Below are 16942 nucleotides of genomic sequence, written 5' to 3'. Positions count from 1 at the left end.
TACTTGCTTAGAGAAGGATGAGGAAGGTGTGAATGTCTCTATAGAATGAGCAGCAGAGGAGAACATGCTCAGTAGTTTCGATCTGCCCTAGGCCACAGGGGCATAGTCGCTCTGCAAATGGGGTCCTTCTATAACGGTCTTCTAGCACAGCTGAAGGGAGGCCATGACAGCAAGCCAAAGTGAATGCCCTTCTGTGCTTTGGAACCTCCAGATGGGTGAGGTATGCTGCTGGAGAAACAGAATATCTAAGTCCATCACTGATAGGAAATTTTGGGACCCTGCTGAGATCGGTTTGGCGCTCAATGTCTATAATGCGCTGCTTGATGGTTTCTTTTGCCTGATCGTAGCCCATGCTGAGCAAAGTCAAGGGGGAAAGGCCCAGAGTAGCTATTTTTGTCTCAATTGTCTGAATCCAGCTAGATTGGTAATAATCACATAGGGTTATCATCTGGGCAAGACCAATTGGGCAAAAGGATAGTCTGAGCTAATAATGGCCATCCACACTCTAGCCTCCAGCTTGATCAGGCCTGTCTCCAGGTGCAGAGTGGCACTGGAGACACATCTCGATACCTGGAGCACTGCCTGCAGAAATTTAGATTGTACAAGTTCCAGAATGAGTCCCATCCAGGCATGAATGGAATGAATAAATGAGTCCCATCCAGGCATCTTTCATGGCATCTCTTTTCTTATGAGCCAGCAGAAATTTGTACTGTCTTTTCTGCTGAAGGAGATTCTACACGGCCAGCAGTCCGGAACTAGATTTATAGACTTGACAGGTATTGGCAAGGGCTTTTTTGGCGGTCTTTAGCAAACTACTACTTGGAGACCCGTTGATGCTGTGCATGTGGCTCGCAGTTCTTGCGAGAGAGGAGCTGCTATAATTCCTGGACTAGGGCACTGTAGGACTCCAAAGGCTCACAAGTAAGGTCGTTAATTAAGAGGGATGATTGAATACACTGCAGGTGGTCAGAGGCAAGTAGTTCACTTAGCACTTGATCCAGTTGTGGAGACCATTTAGCATGGCAATATGCTCCTCGCACCAAGGATATGGTGGGATTATAATGGTTCTCTATGTGGGACTGATGATTGATAGGCTTTAGGAGGAGCAAAATGGGGAGATGACCATTGTCAAATCTGTGGGTAACCTCAAATCTCTCCACCAGAGGGAGCAGGTTCCCTGAAGTGAAATCAGGGAATCAAGTAATCAATCAGGCTCATTCTGGAGCTGGCCAGATAAGTGAACTCGGCAGGATGGTCATTTTCAAGCGAGCCAATCAAAATGAAGAGGTTAAGTCTGATGGTCATTAAACTCAGGCAGAGACCCGCATAATTTGACTTTTGGTCCTTTGAAAGGCAGATAAGAGGGAGCCCATCTGCCTCAGGGCTGGATGGATAAGACCTCTGTCGGGTGTATATGGTCATCAGGACCCAGCCTAGCGTTTAAATCACCACGCATCACCACATATGCATTAGGAATGGAGAGGAGGAGATCTGCTATGTAGTTTTCAAGTTCAGTCCACATTGATCTGACCTGCAGCTTCTTCCATTGTGGAGGGAGATAAATATTAATTATCAACAGTTTGCAGCGGCTGAATTGAATCAAAACTCCCATAGCATATTGCTTGAGTGGTGGAAGCAGTTTTGAGGATGTGCGTAAAGAGGTAGCAACAAGCACACCCAGGCCGCCTTTGCATCTGCCACAGCCTGCCCCAGGTACAGCTCCAACTCTATATGAGTGAAATCCATTGAGTAATAACTCTCCGGTTGTCCAGGATTCCTGGATCAGAATAATATTGTGGCAAGTGAGACAGTCTCTGAAGGAGGGGTCTGTGACAGAGGAATTCCACCCAGCCACATTCCATGATAAAAGGCCAACTTTACGCTGGTCTACTAGATGTCATTGTGTAGAGCTCTAAACTAGCAGTTGTGTGTGTGTGTGTGTGTGTGTGTGTGGGAATCCTGCGATGTCAACTGATCCACACAGGATTGATGTGGGAAGCATAAGTCCTGAAGGGAGATAGCAGATGGAGCACTTCCTGGGCACCCACCTCTATGAACATCGGTACTCCCTGGCAAGAAATCTCTGCAGGTTGGGTTGGAGGTCCCTGTGATGCAGTCAAGCCATCTGGAGAGGTTAGCGTGGTAAAGGTGTCAGAGAGGGGAATGCTGCCAAGGAGAGTTCCTGGACCCATGCCTTGTGTATTGGTGTCCTCGGAGGTTACAGAGAGGGGCTGAATCAATGGGGGCAATGTCAGGGCCCTGACCTTTGTCAATCGGCCCACTTCCAGGGATATATGCACCTGTTGTTGCTTCTGAGGTGATGACTGCCCCAGAGGAGCCTCGTCCTCCAATTGATTGAGGCTCAAGTTGGGGGGTCAAATGGAGCTGGGGGCACAACAAACTCTCTGGGACATCCAAGGTGGATTGTGGCTCATCAAGTTGTGCAATTGATGTGGGGGGGCCATGGAGACCCTCCCCTAAGGTGGCTGTCTCATACAGGCTGCCTGAGACCCACAGCGCAGTGACCTTGTCAAAATGTGGGTCACTGGCAAGTAGCATTCCAGGGTGCAGTTCTTGCAAGGCAGTGGTCCCTGGCAGAGGTCCCTCACCCGCTTCATGATTTGGGAGGACTGCAGGTGTGAGAGAGGGTTCTTGAAGGTTGTTGAGGGGCATGGGCAATTTGCCCCCAAGGGTGGGTTCTACCTGGGCACCTGCCAGGGGTGGGGAAAATTTCACATCATCTGTGATGCCAGGTGTCTGCAGGGCTAACACACATGGTCTAGAAGGTGGTGGGCTTGTTGGGAGGCCCCTCTGCATCATCCGTTTCACTACCACTTTCAGAACTTGAATATAGGTCTTCCAAATGTCCTGACGGTTTTCTTTTACTCTGAGTGTGAGTAGCAGAAGCGTAGCATGATTTGGGGGTTGAGTGGCTGGAGTGGTTTGAGATTGCTTTTGGGAGTTGAATATCAATTTCAGAGTCTGAATCTGTAAGTGTGATGTTCTCCCCATGTCCTGATTACGAATTTAAAGCCAACAGGGGTTTAGTATTGTTTTTTGTTTAAGCAATTTATTTTTTAGATGATTTAGTTCATCCTGAATGGCTTTATGCAGTTAGAATTCCCCAGTCAGACTGGTAGTAGTTTGCTTGGTTTTGTCACAGATAGGAGATTTATTGTCCTTGAAGCTAATGGGTTTAATGGTAGGGCTATTACTCTCTCGACCAGAGATAAAATCTCTAATTACAGGGTCTGCAAAAACATGAATACGTTTGTAGCCATAAAAAAGCAAGCAACCTGGCTGGTGTGTCAATTTTGTCACCAGTGCTGCATTTTTAAAGGTTAGAAATAGCCTTCTGAAGTGTGGACGAGCAGGAAGAAAAAAGTACAAGATTAAGCCAATGTTTTCTAGTTGTGTGTCTGAAAAGTAGGACAGAAAGCCAGTAATCTCCTTGTGGTTTGTCATCTATGATGCACACTACAAGGTATTTCAAGGATACTCTTATTGTTTTGAAGCAGATGCCAAAAGTTTGTTTAGCTATTATTTCCCAAGAAGCCTGGTGACATCTTACATGAAGAAGTGGAGACAGAAATGAAGGAAAGGGCTGGTCGGGGGTTAGTGACAACACGCCCCAATGAGTTTTTAACCCCTTGATGTTCCTGGGCTATAAATTGGTCAAAAAACCTGCCTCAGACTGTCCAGTTTTTCAGTGATAATATCTATCCAGCCAAGAATGGCTATCAGAGTTTCTGCTGAGATAATGCAGATGTTGCTGAGTTGTTGAGTGATTGGATCAGGTGAGGGGCAGGATGCATGGCTGGAAAGTATCAGGCCACTATCTCTCTGATCTGGGGAGCCACTAAGAGCAGCCCTCCGAGACAGCTTGGGTGTGCCTTGTTTAATAGCAGGCTTGCATGAAGAAGCCTCTTTGCCTGAGGGGGAGGGGGCCTCTGTGCCCAGAGCCATAAATCTATTCTTGGTAGTCACAGCGCATGCATTTCCCGCTGTTGCCTCTGATAAGGGGAGAAAGGAGTTGAGTGTAGTTTGTTTCTTCTTTCCAATGCGTCCTCCACTATTGTTGGCTGGACTCTTGTTGGCAGGGCTGTTGCGAGATCTTTTCTTCCCCTTGTGGGAGGCAAGTCCCTGGAAGGCATGCTCGGTGGTCGGGGGGGGGGGGGGAGCCCAGGTCAGGGCAAGAGCTCATGACTCAAGCTGTTAACCGGTCAGCATCTTGACTCTCCCTTCCACTTTGCTTCTATCTGCTTGTCTTTCTACCTCTTGAGTAGTATTTTAATTTTATCTGCTCTCTCCTCCAATCTCTTAGAGCTATCTTATGGTCACAATAAGTACATCTAAAAGTTGTACTTTTTGTGCTGGAAAAATTCCTGCATGAGACAGCCACTCCCAGTGCCTGTCTTGCCTGGGGGGATATGCACCAAGTGGATCTGTGTAAAACCTGCCAAGGCTTTACTAGGCAGGCCACAGGAATCAAACATGCAGGCTCTGCACCATTGTGTAGAGGAGGGCGTTGTGCAGCAATCATACACTGGAAAGTGCCTCAGCCTATTCTGGTGCAACAGAACCCAATACTGGCTCTAATATTTAGGCCACAGATCCCACTGGCATGAAGAGCCTGAAACTGGTTCTAATATCTCCCCATCAACTGCTATGAATAATTTAGTTATGAACATGCCTAATGTGGAAGAGACAACCGAATGAGACTACCCAGCCGCTTCTATGAAAATTGAGCTGTCTCTGCCAACACCTCTGGATGTAATAGCTCCTCAACCACAAAAATACAAAAGTAATAACGTCTCTGGGATGCCCCAACCACTAAAGAAGAAGAAGAAAAAGAAGGACAAGGCTAATGTCTCCTGAACTGTTTCAATACTGCGGAAGGAGACCGTGTCTGTGGCTACGTCCCCAATCAGAGACTATTTTCCCAAACACTCAGACTTGGAACCAGAGCCCTGCCAAAGCTCTGAGTCTGAAGAGCAGCTTGACCTTGAGCTGGATATGGAACCTGATTCTAGGTAGGATCTTGATTCCAATCCAGAGGCCCTACTCCAGGACAGGGATTGTGAATGGTCACATCACCACTGCACGCAGAGGGAACTGCAGCGTTCAGAGCACAGACCATGCTATCCCTGGTGCTCACCTGACCATAAATGGGATTGCTATGCAAAGGAGTATTTTCTGGATTATATAGGGTTCAAACCACAGATGGAATACCTCCCAGTGGAATCCGAGAGAGACTATTATTGTTCGTGACACATTAGGGATAGTATCTATCCCTGAGATTTGAGGGCTTGGGAGAGGGATTCTGGTTATAGACAGAGCCATCATAGGCACTACTCCTGATCCCGCTCACTGAGGCAAAGTTCCCTGAAGCAATCCCCAACAAAAGTCAGGATTGGGCAGAGGCCACAGAACACTAATGGGTAACTAAATACACCCTCCGCTGTAAATAAAGAGATGAGACTCCTGAAACCTTAGAAGAATGCTCATCATTTTGATGCACCACCACCACCCATTCAGTCAGATGTCCATACACCCCCTCCCCCAAATGGATGAAACTGCATTAGATGACCATCAGGGGCCCCTGGGCTCTGGGTTAGAGGACAAAGTCCCTTCCCCTTGGGACAACACCAATCTGCCAAACGATCCCTTGACACCTGACTGGATAGAATGTGGAAAAGCAACCCTATCAGAGGTCTGTTGCCCTTATGCAGAGGATTTATCACCTTAGGCATCTTCCTTAGTCTAGACTCAAGAGCCTAAGGACACAGTTTTTGGCCTTATTCAATATAATGCCAGCACTCCCTTTTCACTTCCTCTTCTTCCTACTGTAATGCTTGTGTTTTAATTTTTTTTAAACACAAGCATTACAGCAAAAATGCTTTTTATGCTTGTGTTTTATTTTTTTAAATCAGATTTGTCTTTATATTTTTTAGCTCAATGTTTTAATGTGTCTTTTTAATAATCTTGTTTTTAAATTTTATTGTGAGCCGCCTTGGAATTTTCTTAATGAAAGGCAGGGTATAAATTTAACAACAAACAAACAAACAAACAAACAAACAAACAAACAAACAAACAAAATAAAGTAGTTAAAGAAGCCTGGAAAAATCCTGTTTCTGTCCAACCAACTTCCAGGAAGCTAGAGCACATATATAGAGTACGTCATAAAGATGTGGGCTATCTTCTCAAACACCGTAAGCCAAACTCAATTGTTGTTGAGAGTTTTCAGCACGGCTCCCATCAGAAATTACTCTCTGCATTTGCAAGCCAATATGACAAGAAGCTGGATGTTTTTGGCATAAGAATTCATGCCACAGCTAGGCTCCAGCTAAGAGTAGCCAACTACCAGGGCTTCATGGCAAGGTATGCCCATTTCCTTTTCGAAAAATGTCAACTATTCATAAACCAGTTACAATAAAAACAGCGAGAAGCAGCTATGGCCTTCTTGTCAGACGGCATATCATGGAGCAACAACCACATTCAGCTTGCCATGAGGAAGACTGTGGCTCAAGGTCTATGGCAGCAGCAATAGCTCTCCGCAGGCACTCATGCACCATGCTTACTCCAGAAGCTAAGCTGTGGATAGAGAATCTTTGGCAAGAATCTTTTTGGCAAAGAGACTGATGACACTCTGGAAATTGTACACAAGATGAAATTGATGGCACGATCTATGGGCTTCTAATAATATAATACCAGACAACCCAAGCAACACTCCTGGTCATCACAATCTCACTCTAAGATCCAATACCAGCCCTTCCATTAGCAGGAACAACAGAAGACCAGCTACCAGTCATACCATTCCTTTTGGAAGACATCGCTACAATCTGCCAAGCCTCTGCAAAAGGGAAAGCCTACTTATTCCAAGCGAGCATGAGGACTATCTCCCAACAGCCTCTTGCTTGTTCGCCTGTGCATACATGTGGCAAGATATAATTATGGACTATTGGGTCTTGACAATTATTTGCATGGGTTATGCCTTAGAACTAAAAAGCCCCCCATCCTCCTTGGGAATCCGGAGAACATCACCAACTCCTGTCTTAGGACAAGAAATCCCCAATAGAGGGATGCCATTCAACTAGTGCACAGAAACATCATTGAAGGTTTCCATTCACGTTACTTCACTATTCCCAAATGGGACAGCGGCCTCAGACTCATCTTGGATTCAGTGACTTTGTCCTCTCTCCCTATGACTACAATCTCAGACATTTTACCGCTGTTGTTCCAGAACGTGTGGTTCACTTCTATAACAATCTCAAAGACACACATTTCCATATCTCCATCTGCCCAGCTCACAGGAAATATCTCTGTTTTTGCATAGGGGATGCAGTTTATCAAAACAAAGTGTTGCCATATTGTCTCTTTTCTGCATTTCACATTTTTAAAAAAATGTGTGGTTGTGGTAGTGGCACACCTCAGGGAACAACCTATCATTTTATTGCCATATCTAGACAACTGGCTTCTAGTAGTATGTACAAGATGCCAACTCCAACAACATGTAGACATCACTTTGACATTATTGGACAGATTGGGGAGTGTGTGTAAACTGGGAAAAATCAAACCTTACCCATTCACCCACCATAGAGTTCATGGGGTACTTCTCAACTCCTCAACCATGTTGGCATCTCTCATGCACCAGAGAGTATGGGCAAGCAGGAACATGGCATATCACATTTTTTCCTCCTCACAGCACAAAGCTCATTCTATGCAGAAACTCCTGGGCTTCATGGCATCCACAACGGCAATACTGCTGCTGGACTGACTAAGGATGTGACTGCTCCAAGAGTGATTCTTAGCTTTATTTCATCCAGGTTTGGGCACCAATCAAAAGACCTTGAACCAACTTGCTTGAGTGCAACAGACAATCCTTTGGTGGACAAATGTATACAATTCAATGTAGGGCTGTCTGTTTCAATGAAACTCACCAGAAATAATGATAACATCAGATGCCTCCATGTTGCCCGGGGGGCCCCACTGAAATGAGCTCACAGTAGCAGTACAGGCCTCCTATGCATGTTTTTTCTGCTGCCTCTACTATCCAGAGTGCTATAAAGAGATTCGGGAGGAGAATGCGAATTACATTCTTATTGCTCCATAGTGGCCCCGCCAGGCATGGTTCATGACATTGCTTAATCGGTCAAGCAACCAATTCGCTTATGCAGGATATGCTGACAAGAAAGCAAAGAGCTATTCTTCATCCCAATGCACAGACTCTGCATCTTATAGCCTGGTGGATCCATCTGAGAGCATAAAAGACCTTGAACATTTGGAGGTCATTAAAGCTTCCCATAAAATGTACATTCGAGCCTCTTATATCACAAAATGAAAATGGTTCACCATCTTCGCAGACACTAAAGGAGTTCCTCCAACAGAAGCTCCTATTTTGTTTTTTCTTTTGTACCTGTTGCGTTTGAAGAAGTTGGGTTTGTGTGTTGCTTTGTTAAAAGATCACCTAGCAACAATTACAGCTTATTCTGGGAGGACTCACATTTTTACACTTGAATGATTACTTGATTAAGTGCCGTTAAGTCGGTGTCAACTCTAAGCGACGACATAAATAGATTCTCTCCGGGATGATCTGTCTTCAGCTTGGCCTTTTAGGTCTCTCAGTGGTGCATTCATTGCTGTCGTAAACTGAGTCCATCCACCTTGCTGCTTGTCAACCTCTTCTTCGCTTTCCTTCAACTTTTCCCGGCATTATGGACTTCTCAAGGGAGCTGGGTTTTCGCATAATGTGTCCAAAGTATAATAGCTTGAGCCTGGTCATTTGTGCCTCTGGATTAATTTGTTCAATGATCCATTTGTTTGTTTTCCTGGCTGTCTATGGTATCCTCAAATGTCTCCTCTAGCACCAAAGTTCAAAAGCTTCAATACTTTTTCTGTCCTGCTTCTTCAAATTCTAGCTTTCACATTAATAGAGTGTCACGGGAAAAACCATTGTCTGAACAATTCTAATATCTGTAGATATAGACATGTCACGGCATCTAAAAATTCTTTCCAAGGCCTTCACTGCAGCCCTAACCAAGTGTTAGTCTGTGGCATATTTCTTGACTGCTGGATCCTTTACTGTTGATGGTTGATCCTAAAAGGCAGAAGCTATTCACCACTTCGATGGATTCCTTATCAGTTCTGAGTCTGGTTGCTGTACCTGTTGTCATTAGTTTAGTCTTCTTTACATTTAGCTGTAGTCCCATTTTCTCACTGTGCTCCTTGACTGTCATTACTAGAGCTTGCATATCATCCGCTTTCTCAGGTATCAGAGAGGTGCAATCAGCGTAGCGCAGGTTACTGATGTTTCTTCCTCCAACTTTAAAACCACACTCATCTTCCTCCACTCCAGCTTCTCTCAGTATATGCTCAGTATATCAGTTGAAAAAAGAAGTAGAAAGTATATAGCCTTTTCTTACTCCTTTGCTGATCAGAAACCAGTCTGTTTCACCATGTTCCACCAGGACTGTGGGTTCCTGTCTTGTGTGTAGGTTTCTCATGAGAACAATGAGATGTTCTGGGACACCCATTCTCCTAAGGATATTTCACAACTTGACATGGTCAACACAATCAAAGGCTTTTCTGCAATCAATAAAGCACATATCGACTTCTTTCTGGTAGTCTTTGGCTTTCTCAATTATCCAGCATGCATCAGAAATAATGTCTTTTGTTCCTCAGCCTTTTCTGAAACCAGCTTGAACATCCACCATTTCCCTTTCCATGTTCTTTCAAAGGTTTACTTTGTGTCTTTCTCCCAACACCCAGACTAGCCCTGTCTTGGGACTTGCAGCTGGTGCTGATGGCCCTCATGAGAAAACTGTTCGAGCCAATGGCTACCATACTTATATTTCAAAATGACTTTCTTATTGGAGATCACCTCTGCCAGACAGATAGCAGAGCTGAGATCTCTCAAGGCAGACTACCCTTACCTATCAGCCAACTTAACAATGTGTTGCTCTGCACACATATATTGTTCCATGTCAGTACCATGTTGTAGTGATGGAAAGGATTTGAGGGAGGACTAGGCCTTACTTACAGCAACTGCTTGGTGGGTGAGCCTTTCTTAATAAGGGGGGAAAGCCTGGGAAAATCAAAACAGAAGGACCAGAAAATCAAAACAGAGGACTGGGCAGGAACTACACTCTCAGCCACCAGCAGAAGAAGAGAATGCTTTGTTCTGTTTAGTGGTGTGCACGGAACCATGTAGGCGCGGTCCGGCACTGAGGGGGGGGTCTAGCTTTAAGGGCGGGGGGTAGTACTTACCCCTCCCACCACTCTTTCCCCTCCGGCGCTACAGTCAAAAGTGAAATTTTGGGGGCAGCAATGTTCCTCCCTGCCGCCCCTGCCCCCGTCATTGCCTGGAAGTTGTGTAAAATACCAGCCCACATGCCCACTGCTGCCGTGCGTGCGCGCCGCACACGTCACATGCACGCACAGCAGCGATGGGCACGCGCCATGATGGGCGCATGCGTGCTGGTATTTTACACAACTTCCAGGCAACGACGGCGGCAGGGGTGGCAGGGAGGAACTTTTAACTGCAGCGCCGGAGGGGGAAGAGAGGCGGGAGGGGTAAGTACTACCCCCCCGCCCTTAAAGCTAGACCACCGGACCGACCAGGTTCTGAACCGGTTCGGAGGCCTCTAACATGGCCTCTGGCCCGGTTTGTGCACACCACTAGTTCTGTTCATTTGTTCTGTCCCAAGAGTGCCCTGAGGAAGCAGCTGGCTGAGAAGCTACTGGGGAAATGGGAAGGCCATAGCCTGGAGGATGGAGACAGCAGGGAGATCCCTTTCTGTAAGTAATAAGAAAGGGACCAGTTCAGTTAGATGCATGAGGGTTGTTATTTTTTGTATTGCTTGAACCTGAGTTGCCTGGTTAATGAAAACTCTCTCTCTTGCAATCTGCTTTATGAAGAAGCAATTGCTCTTATTGCATACTCGTTTTTCTTTCAACCCAATAATAAACCCTTGTTGGTGGAGTGTGCTACTCTTCCTTTTGGATCTGCCATAGTCACACACCTTTGGAGGCCTAGGACTGCTCAGCCCTTCTAGGGAGGCTTTTGCCACTTTACCCCCAGAAATCTTATATTAAGAATGGGTTTCCCCACATCAAAATAAAGTGGGAGGTGTCAGCCTACTCCAAATCCCTTACAGTCAAGGATTCACCCCAGTGAACTCCCCCTATCTTTTCTGGTTCTGGTAGGAGCTATGACACATGTCTCTCAGGACATTTGTTGGCCAGTCTTCTTCCCTTGCCCTACGCAAGAAGTGGAGAGAGCTTGGCATAGTCTGGATGTGAAAAGAGTGTTATCTTTCTACCTCTACCACGCATGCTCTTTTCAAAAATCACATACACTTTTCATATGCTACACTGGACCTACTAAGGGCCATCAAATTTCATCCCAACGCTTATCTGCTTGGATATCATCGGCTATCAGATTGGAGTATTCTTTCTCCAATAAGCCTCCTCCACAATGCCTTTATGCACACTTGACAAGAGCTGTATCAGTAACCACGGCTTTACTCCAAGGAGTCCCTCTGGATACCATCTGCAGGGCAGCGACTTGGCAAGGTCATTTGTTCACTACTATGTGCTAGACACCAAATCATGACAGCACCCCCCAACTTGGCCCAGCAGTTCTCAAGACAGCCATATAAGTCTCTGCTGAACCTGCCATCCAGGTGTGTAAGCTCATTAATCACCCATTAGTGTGAATGGACAACAGGACTGCTAAGAAGAAAGTCAAGATACATACCTGTAAAGGTAGTGCTTCTAGTGGTCCGTTGTCCAAGACCCACCTCCTCCCTGCTGCAGTAGCTACTTATGATAGGGGCACTGGCAGCTGTCTAATTAAGACTGAGGGGAAAGGGCGGGTCACATACCAGATAACATAGAAGGGGAAAAAGGTTTTTGAAGAAGGGTTGCTGCCCAAACACTAAATGTAGCTCTGGAAGGTTCCGAGAAGTGTTCTGCGCCTGCACAAACAACTCATTAGAGTGGCTGGACAACAGACCACTAGAAGAACTTCCTTTACAGGTAAGTAAATTGACTTTCTTACTACTTATGCCAGGTCTGGCCAGTCCAGACCAGTGACTTCATATTGCTTCTCAGTTGTAGGGCAAATGTTGCATGCCCTCATTAATTTCTGCACTTGTAAACTGCTCTGAAGCCTGAACAGTCACAGGGAACTAACAAGGTTAGTTACCCAATTACCCCGAGAGTTAAAGTATATGCAATGGTAAATGTGTCAGTAGTAAATGTGTCAGTAGCTCTTATTTATTATTTATCTATGTATTTAATGTATATACCACCCTTCCAGAAAATGGCTCAGCACGGTTTACAAATAGAAGCAAATAGTGCTTCCATTTTCTAGCAGCAGTTTCTAGCAGCTCATGCCTGAACACCCCCCCTGCCCCCAGGGGAATTAATCATATTGCTTGTCCTGATTCAATGGGTTCCACAAGCTATTGTCAAGGGGGGGGGGAGTGCCCATTGGTACTAAAGGGTACTCCCCTCGCCACACTGGCAAATACTGTCAGATACCCACCCCCCCACCTTCATATCGACTGGGAGCATTGTGAGAGATTAGAGTTTTTAAAAAATCCAAAGGAGCCCAGTCTGGCTGCTGTTTATCTAGGAAAACTGAAATACATCTTTAATTTGACATCAAGATTCTAGGTTCCACCGCCAGACTCCTTGACAAAAATCCCTTTACTTATAGAAAGCCCAAACTACTACTTAGGAATAAATTTGCTGGTGCTGTCAACCAATTATTTAGCCCTGACATGTTGATATCAGGGGACCAAAATAATCAAAGCTGAGAGAGGTGTATAAACACCTAAGCTTTCATGGAGACTCTGGTTTTAAGGAAAGGACTAAGACTGTACTTTTGCACACTTCTCTTTTCAACTTCAGATCTTCCAGATTACCACCAACCCATACTTAAATATATGAAGTGGCAGTTGTAATGAAATGTGCTACCAGTGTAGACTAGGGCTGTTCAACTTCGGCCGTCCTGCAGATGTTGACCTATGACTCCCACAATCCCTGGCTATTGGGGATTCCCCACTGTGGCTGGGGATTGTTACTCTGGCCTATATTTTTGGACTATGCTAGACTATGGAAGCTCACACTGAAAAGGACTGGACTGGAAACTGAACTGAATGGAAAATCTAATATTTTTGCAGGGCAAACTCAAACTTTGTTTGAAGAAAGGGGCCTCCAACAATAGAGGCAGGCACAGCCTGGCCCCATATAGCCAAAGAGAGTCTGTGGGAAATGAGGCAACAGATAAATCATTGGGGGTTACAGGTCTTGGAATGTATGTGAAGACTAGATGATCCCTTTCATCGGCACCTTGTCAAAATTGGTATATGGCAGGGTGGATTTGATTTAAATCAAACTGATTTAAATCACGATTTAAATCACTAGCAGGGTGGATAAAAATAAAAAAAAATCCGATTTAAATCAAAAAAATCCGATTTAAATAAAAAAATTGGATTTTTTTTATTTAAATCGGATTTTTTTTATTTTTATCCACCCTGCTAGTGATTTAAATAGTGATTTAAATCATGATTTAAATCAGTTTGATTTAAATCAAATCCACCCTGGTATATGGTTCTTGGTACTGTATCGAGATGAAGAAGAGTAATTATCAGGCTGATAGTAGCAGTGAACTGGGTTAGAAGTGAAACAAACAAAAGTGGGAATTTGATTTTGATGGAATCCAGGTTGCCATGATCAACACAGATTATTAAATGTCTAATAGTTATGGAGATGAGGAGCCTAAATTGTCAATGAGAACCTAAGTGCATGAGGTGGGAACCAATCAAGAGTCTGAAAAGACAGACAAAGAAGAGAAGTATGACTTCTGACGTATAAAATGAAAATGTCCGCCTGAAAACAGGGGGATTTTTCTCTTTGTTCACTTATATTTTACTTTTCCCTTCTTACACATATTTCCCTTTGTTTCTGTCCTCTCCCGCACTCTCTGTCCAAGATCTTTTATCTCTCAGGAACGATTTTCTTTCTCTCCCATTCTCACCATCATAACAATCATTCCTATTAAGTGTTAAGTATTCTATCCTCTTCAAAGCTGATAGATAGACAAATAGATGCTTCAGCTATGCAATTTATATTCTGATATACTCACCTATCCACTGAGTAGCTATTTTTTTATTTCTTTTTAGATAGCCTGAAAGCACTTCAAGCTGCCAGAAAGGTAACTATGATTGCTCTTAGGGGTGTTGGTTAAGGGTTTTAGATCCAGTTAGTGAGTAAGCTTTATTATTATTCACAACATCACTCTTAACAACAGCTTTAAATGCCACACATTTCATGTTTTAAAATGTTAGGTTTGCTTATGCTATTTTGATCTTTGCCACACTCCTACCATTTTATGCATCTTCATTTACCAGTTTACATGCTTCAAGTCGTTGAAAAAAACCTTTCAAACTTTAAAAGGCGTTGTCATTGGGCTCCGGGGTTTTGACCATATGAAATGCCTACAATGTGGAAATGTTACTGTAATATGTCCAGCCAGTAAGTGGCACTAGTATTTACTAGTAGCGATCCTAAGTTGGAAGCAGAGTCCTTTCCATCTCCATTTCCACTTTGTGGAGTAAGGGAACAGGAATCCTGTGGGGAGCGTGGACGCCATATGGCTTAGCATCCTGTCTGAAGACAATGTCCATAGGGTCTCCCTGGAGTAGGCCAATGTCCCCAAACACCCCTTCTATTTATCCTACTGCTTTCATCAGTCCCAATTTGGTAGCTACTCTATGACTGAGATGATCCAGATCATGGTCTCTAATCACATACCTAGAAAACTTGTATTGGTTGCCTTTATGACTGGTTTGTGTTAGAACATTTCAAATACAGTTTAAGGGACCTCCTGGGCTGTGTAGAACAATCTCATAGTCATTCCTATGACTTCTTTAGAAAAGGTAAAGGATTTACAAGGTAAAGGATTTATAAATGTTGTTTGCTTCCTTTCCCATGGCATAAATAAGGGAACTTACTTGTACAATGCCTGCTTCTTTGTGGAACTTTGTAGGTAGTCTGAAGCAGGCAAATCTTTCTTTCTATTCTGGCCAGGCAGCAGGATTGCCAAAGCTGAAGGCTTCCGGTGCAGGTAAGTGAGCCGTTTCCTAATTTTGTGGATTCAAACTCAGACTTCTGACACCGTGTCACGAGAGTTCAGAGGAAGGCAGCTATTATAGGCTAAGACTTCTTTAGTGTGTTACAGGAAGAGACAAGTTCAACAAGAGGTACAAGCAGGAAGCAGGAAAGAACTTTTCCTTCAGTTAGGATCATTACTAGGAAATGCTAGTGCCACCTGCTGGCTGGATCTTACAATAACACTTCTACCCACCAACTGAGACAATAAGAGACCCGGATCGTTCCAGCATATTTTCAGGGATTATGGGATTTGTAGTCCAAAAACAGCTGGTGGGTTCAAAATTGAGCAGGCCTGGTGTTGACAATACTGAGCTAGATGGACCAATGGCCTGACTCAGTATAAAGCAGCTTACCATGTTCCTAAAAAAAGGTTTAAACAATAAAAAGTTACTTTATTTCTAAGAAGAGGTATAAAACTAGGTATCGTTCAAGAGACATTCCAAAATCAGAGCAAAAACCATGTAGATTGAATTTACCAGATACTTTAAGGTGCTGGCATTTAGCTTGCTGCTATCCTAGCCAGGGGTGTACCTAGCTCCAAAAGCAGCCTGGACCTGAAGGGGTTTGGAGCCCCCCCCCCGCTGTGAGGCGCCCCTTAATAATTTTAAAAAAATTAAAAAATCTGCTTCTGCCCTGCTATTGCACCTGTCTCCGGGGAGGGGGCTCAAATGATCAGGGGGGCTCCCCAGAGCCCTGCCGCTGCCCTACGCCCGCCACTGCCATGCCGCTACCCCGCACCAATATTTGCCCACTTCACTGCACTGGTGTGAGAAGTGAATGGAACAGCCCCCCGCCCCGCCCCCCGCCAATGGTGGCGGCCTGTCCAGTAGGCACACCTGCACAGTGTGGATAGAGAACATTCCCTATTCACACTGCGCCTGCTGGGCAGGCCATAAGCTGCCACAGGCCTGCTCCACTCACCGCTCCCCCCTGGTGGTGAGCGGCGAATATGATGGCAAATATCAGCCCGGGGCAGCAGCGTGATCGTGAGGCAGCGGGGCTCTGGTAGCCCACCCAATCATTCAGAAGCCCACCAGAAGGCAGGAGGCCCTGGACCAGGCCCCCGAGGTCCGTGGCTAAATCTGCCTCTGATCCTACCCCTCTTTGATAAAATTGCCGTCTTTTTACTCACTCACTTTAACACATAATCCAGATGTGGTAGTTAACTAACCAGTCAAGGCACTCCAGTGGTTTCAGAGCTGTCTCCTATGTTTCTGCAGACCTGAATTTTGCCCCCCCCCCCTTCACTGAGAAATTTGTGCCAGTTTGCCTGTGTGCTGTGGTATTGAGGCTTTTCGGGGCTAATTTGCATTTAATTAAAAGCTTCCTCTTTGCAGCTGCTTCCTCTTCGACCCTCTTCCACCCTCTTCCACAATTCCTCTTGTTTCTTATTTAGCGTGGCCAGGGAATAAATGAAGCATTGCCACTTAATTAGCCAGCTTCCACTTCCCACAGTGGGGAGCTTCAATTACTGGTAGCCTTGCATTATTCTTACTTTTTATAGTGAAAAAGTGCTATTTTGCTATACATGGGGGGAAAAAATATAATGAAATGAAATGAGTAATTAAATCCTACCCAGAATAATAAAAAAAAAAAGATTAATTCAAGGTCAACTCTGCATTGACCAGGAAACAATAAAAGGACTAAAGTAACCAGAATAAATTTTCACGTTTCAGGGGAAAGTTGGCTGAAGTAAATGTTATGGACAGATCTTGGCCATGGGACAGGATGTTGCTAGATCAGGGCTCTACAACCTTAG

General features: G+C 44.8%; 1 long non-coding RNA gene across 1 annotated transcript in view; it reads right to left on the bottom strand.

Moving 5' to 3' along the window:
* Nucleotides 1–15261, bottom strand: part of LOC128326453 (uncharacterized) — a 62622-nt gene extending 47361 nt beyond the window's left edge. The window contains exon 1 of the long non-coding RNA XR_008308051.1: nt 15024–15261. This is a non-coding gene — a long non-coding RNA (uncharacterized LOC128326453). The remainder of the gene's footprint in view (nt 1–15023) is intronic.
* Nucleotides 15262–16942: the final 1681 nt, after the last annotated feature.

Source organism: Hemicordylus capensis, chromosome 5, assembly GCF_027244095.1.
Source record: "Hemicordylus capensis ecotype Gifberg chromosome 5, rHemCap1.1.pri, whole genome shotgun sequence".
NCBI lineage: Eukaryota > Metazoa > Chordata > Lepidosauria > Squamata > Cordylidae > Hemicordylus > Hemicordylus capensis.
This window is presented reverse-complemented; position numbering and strand designations above follow the sequence as displayed.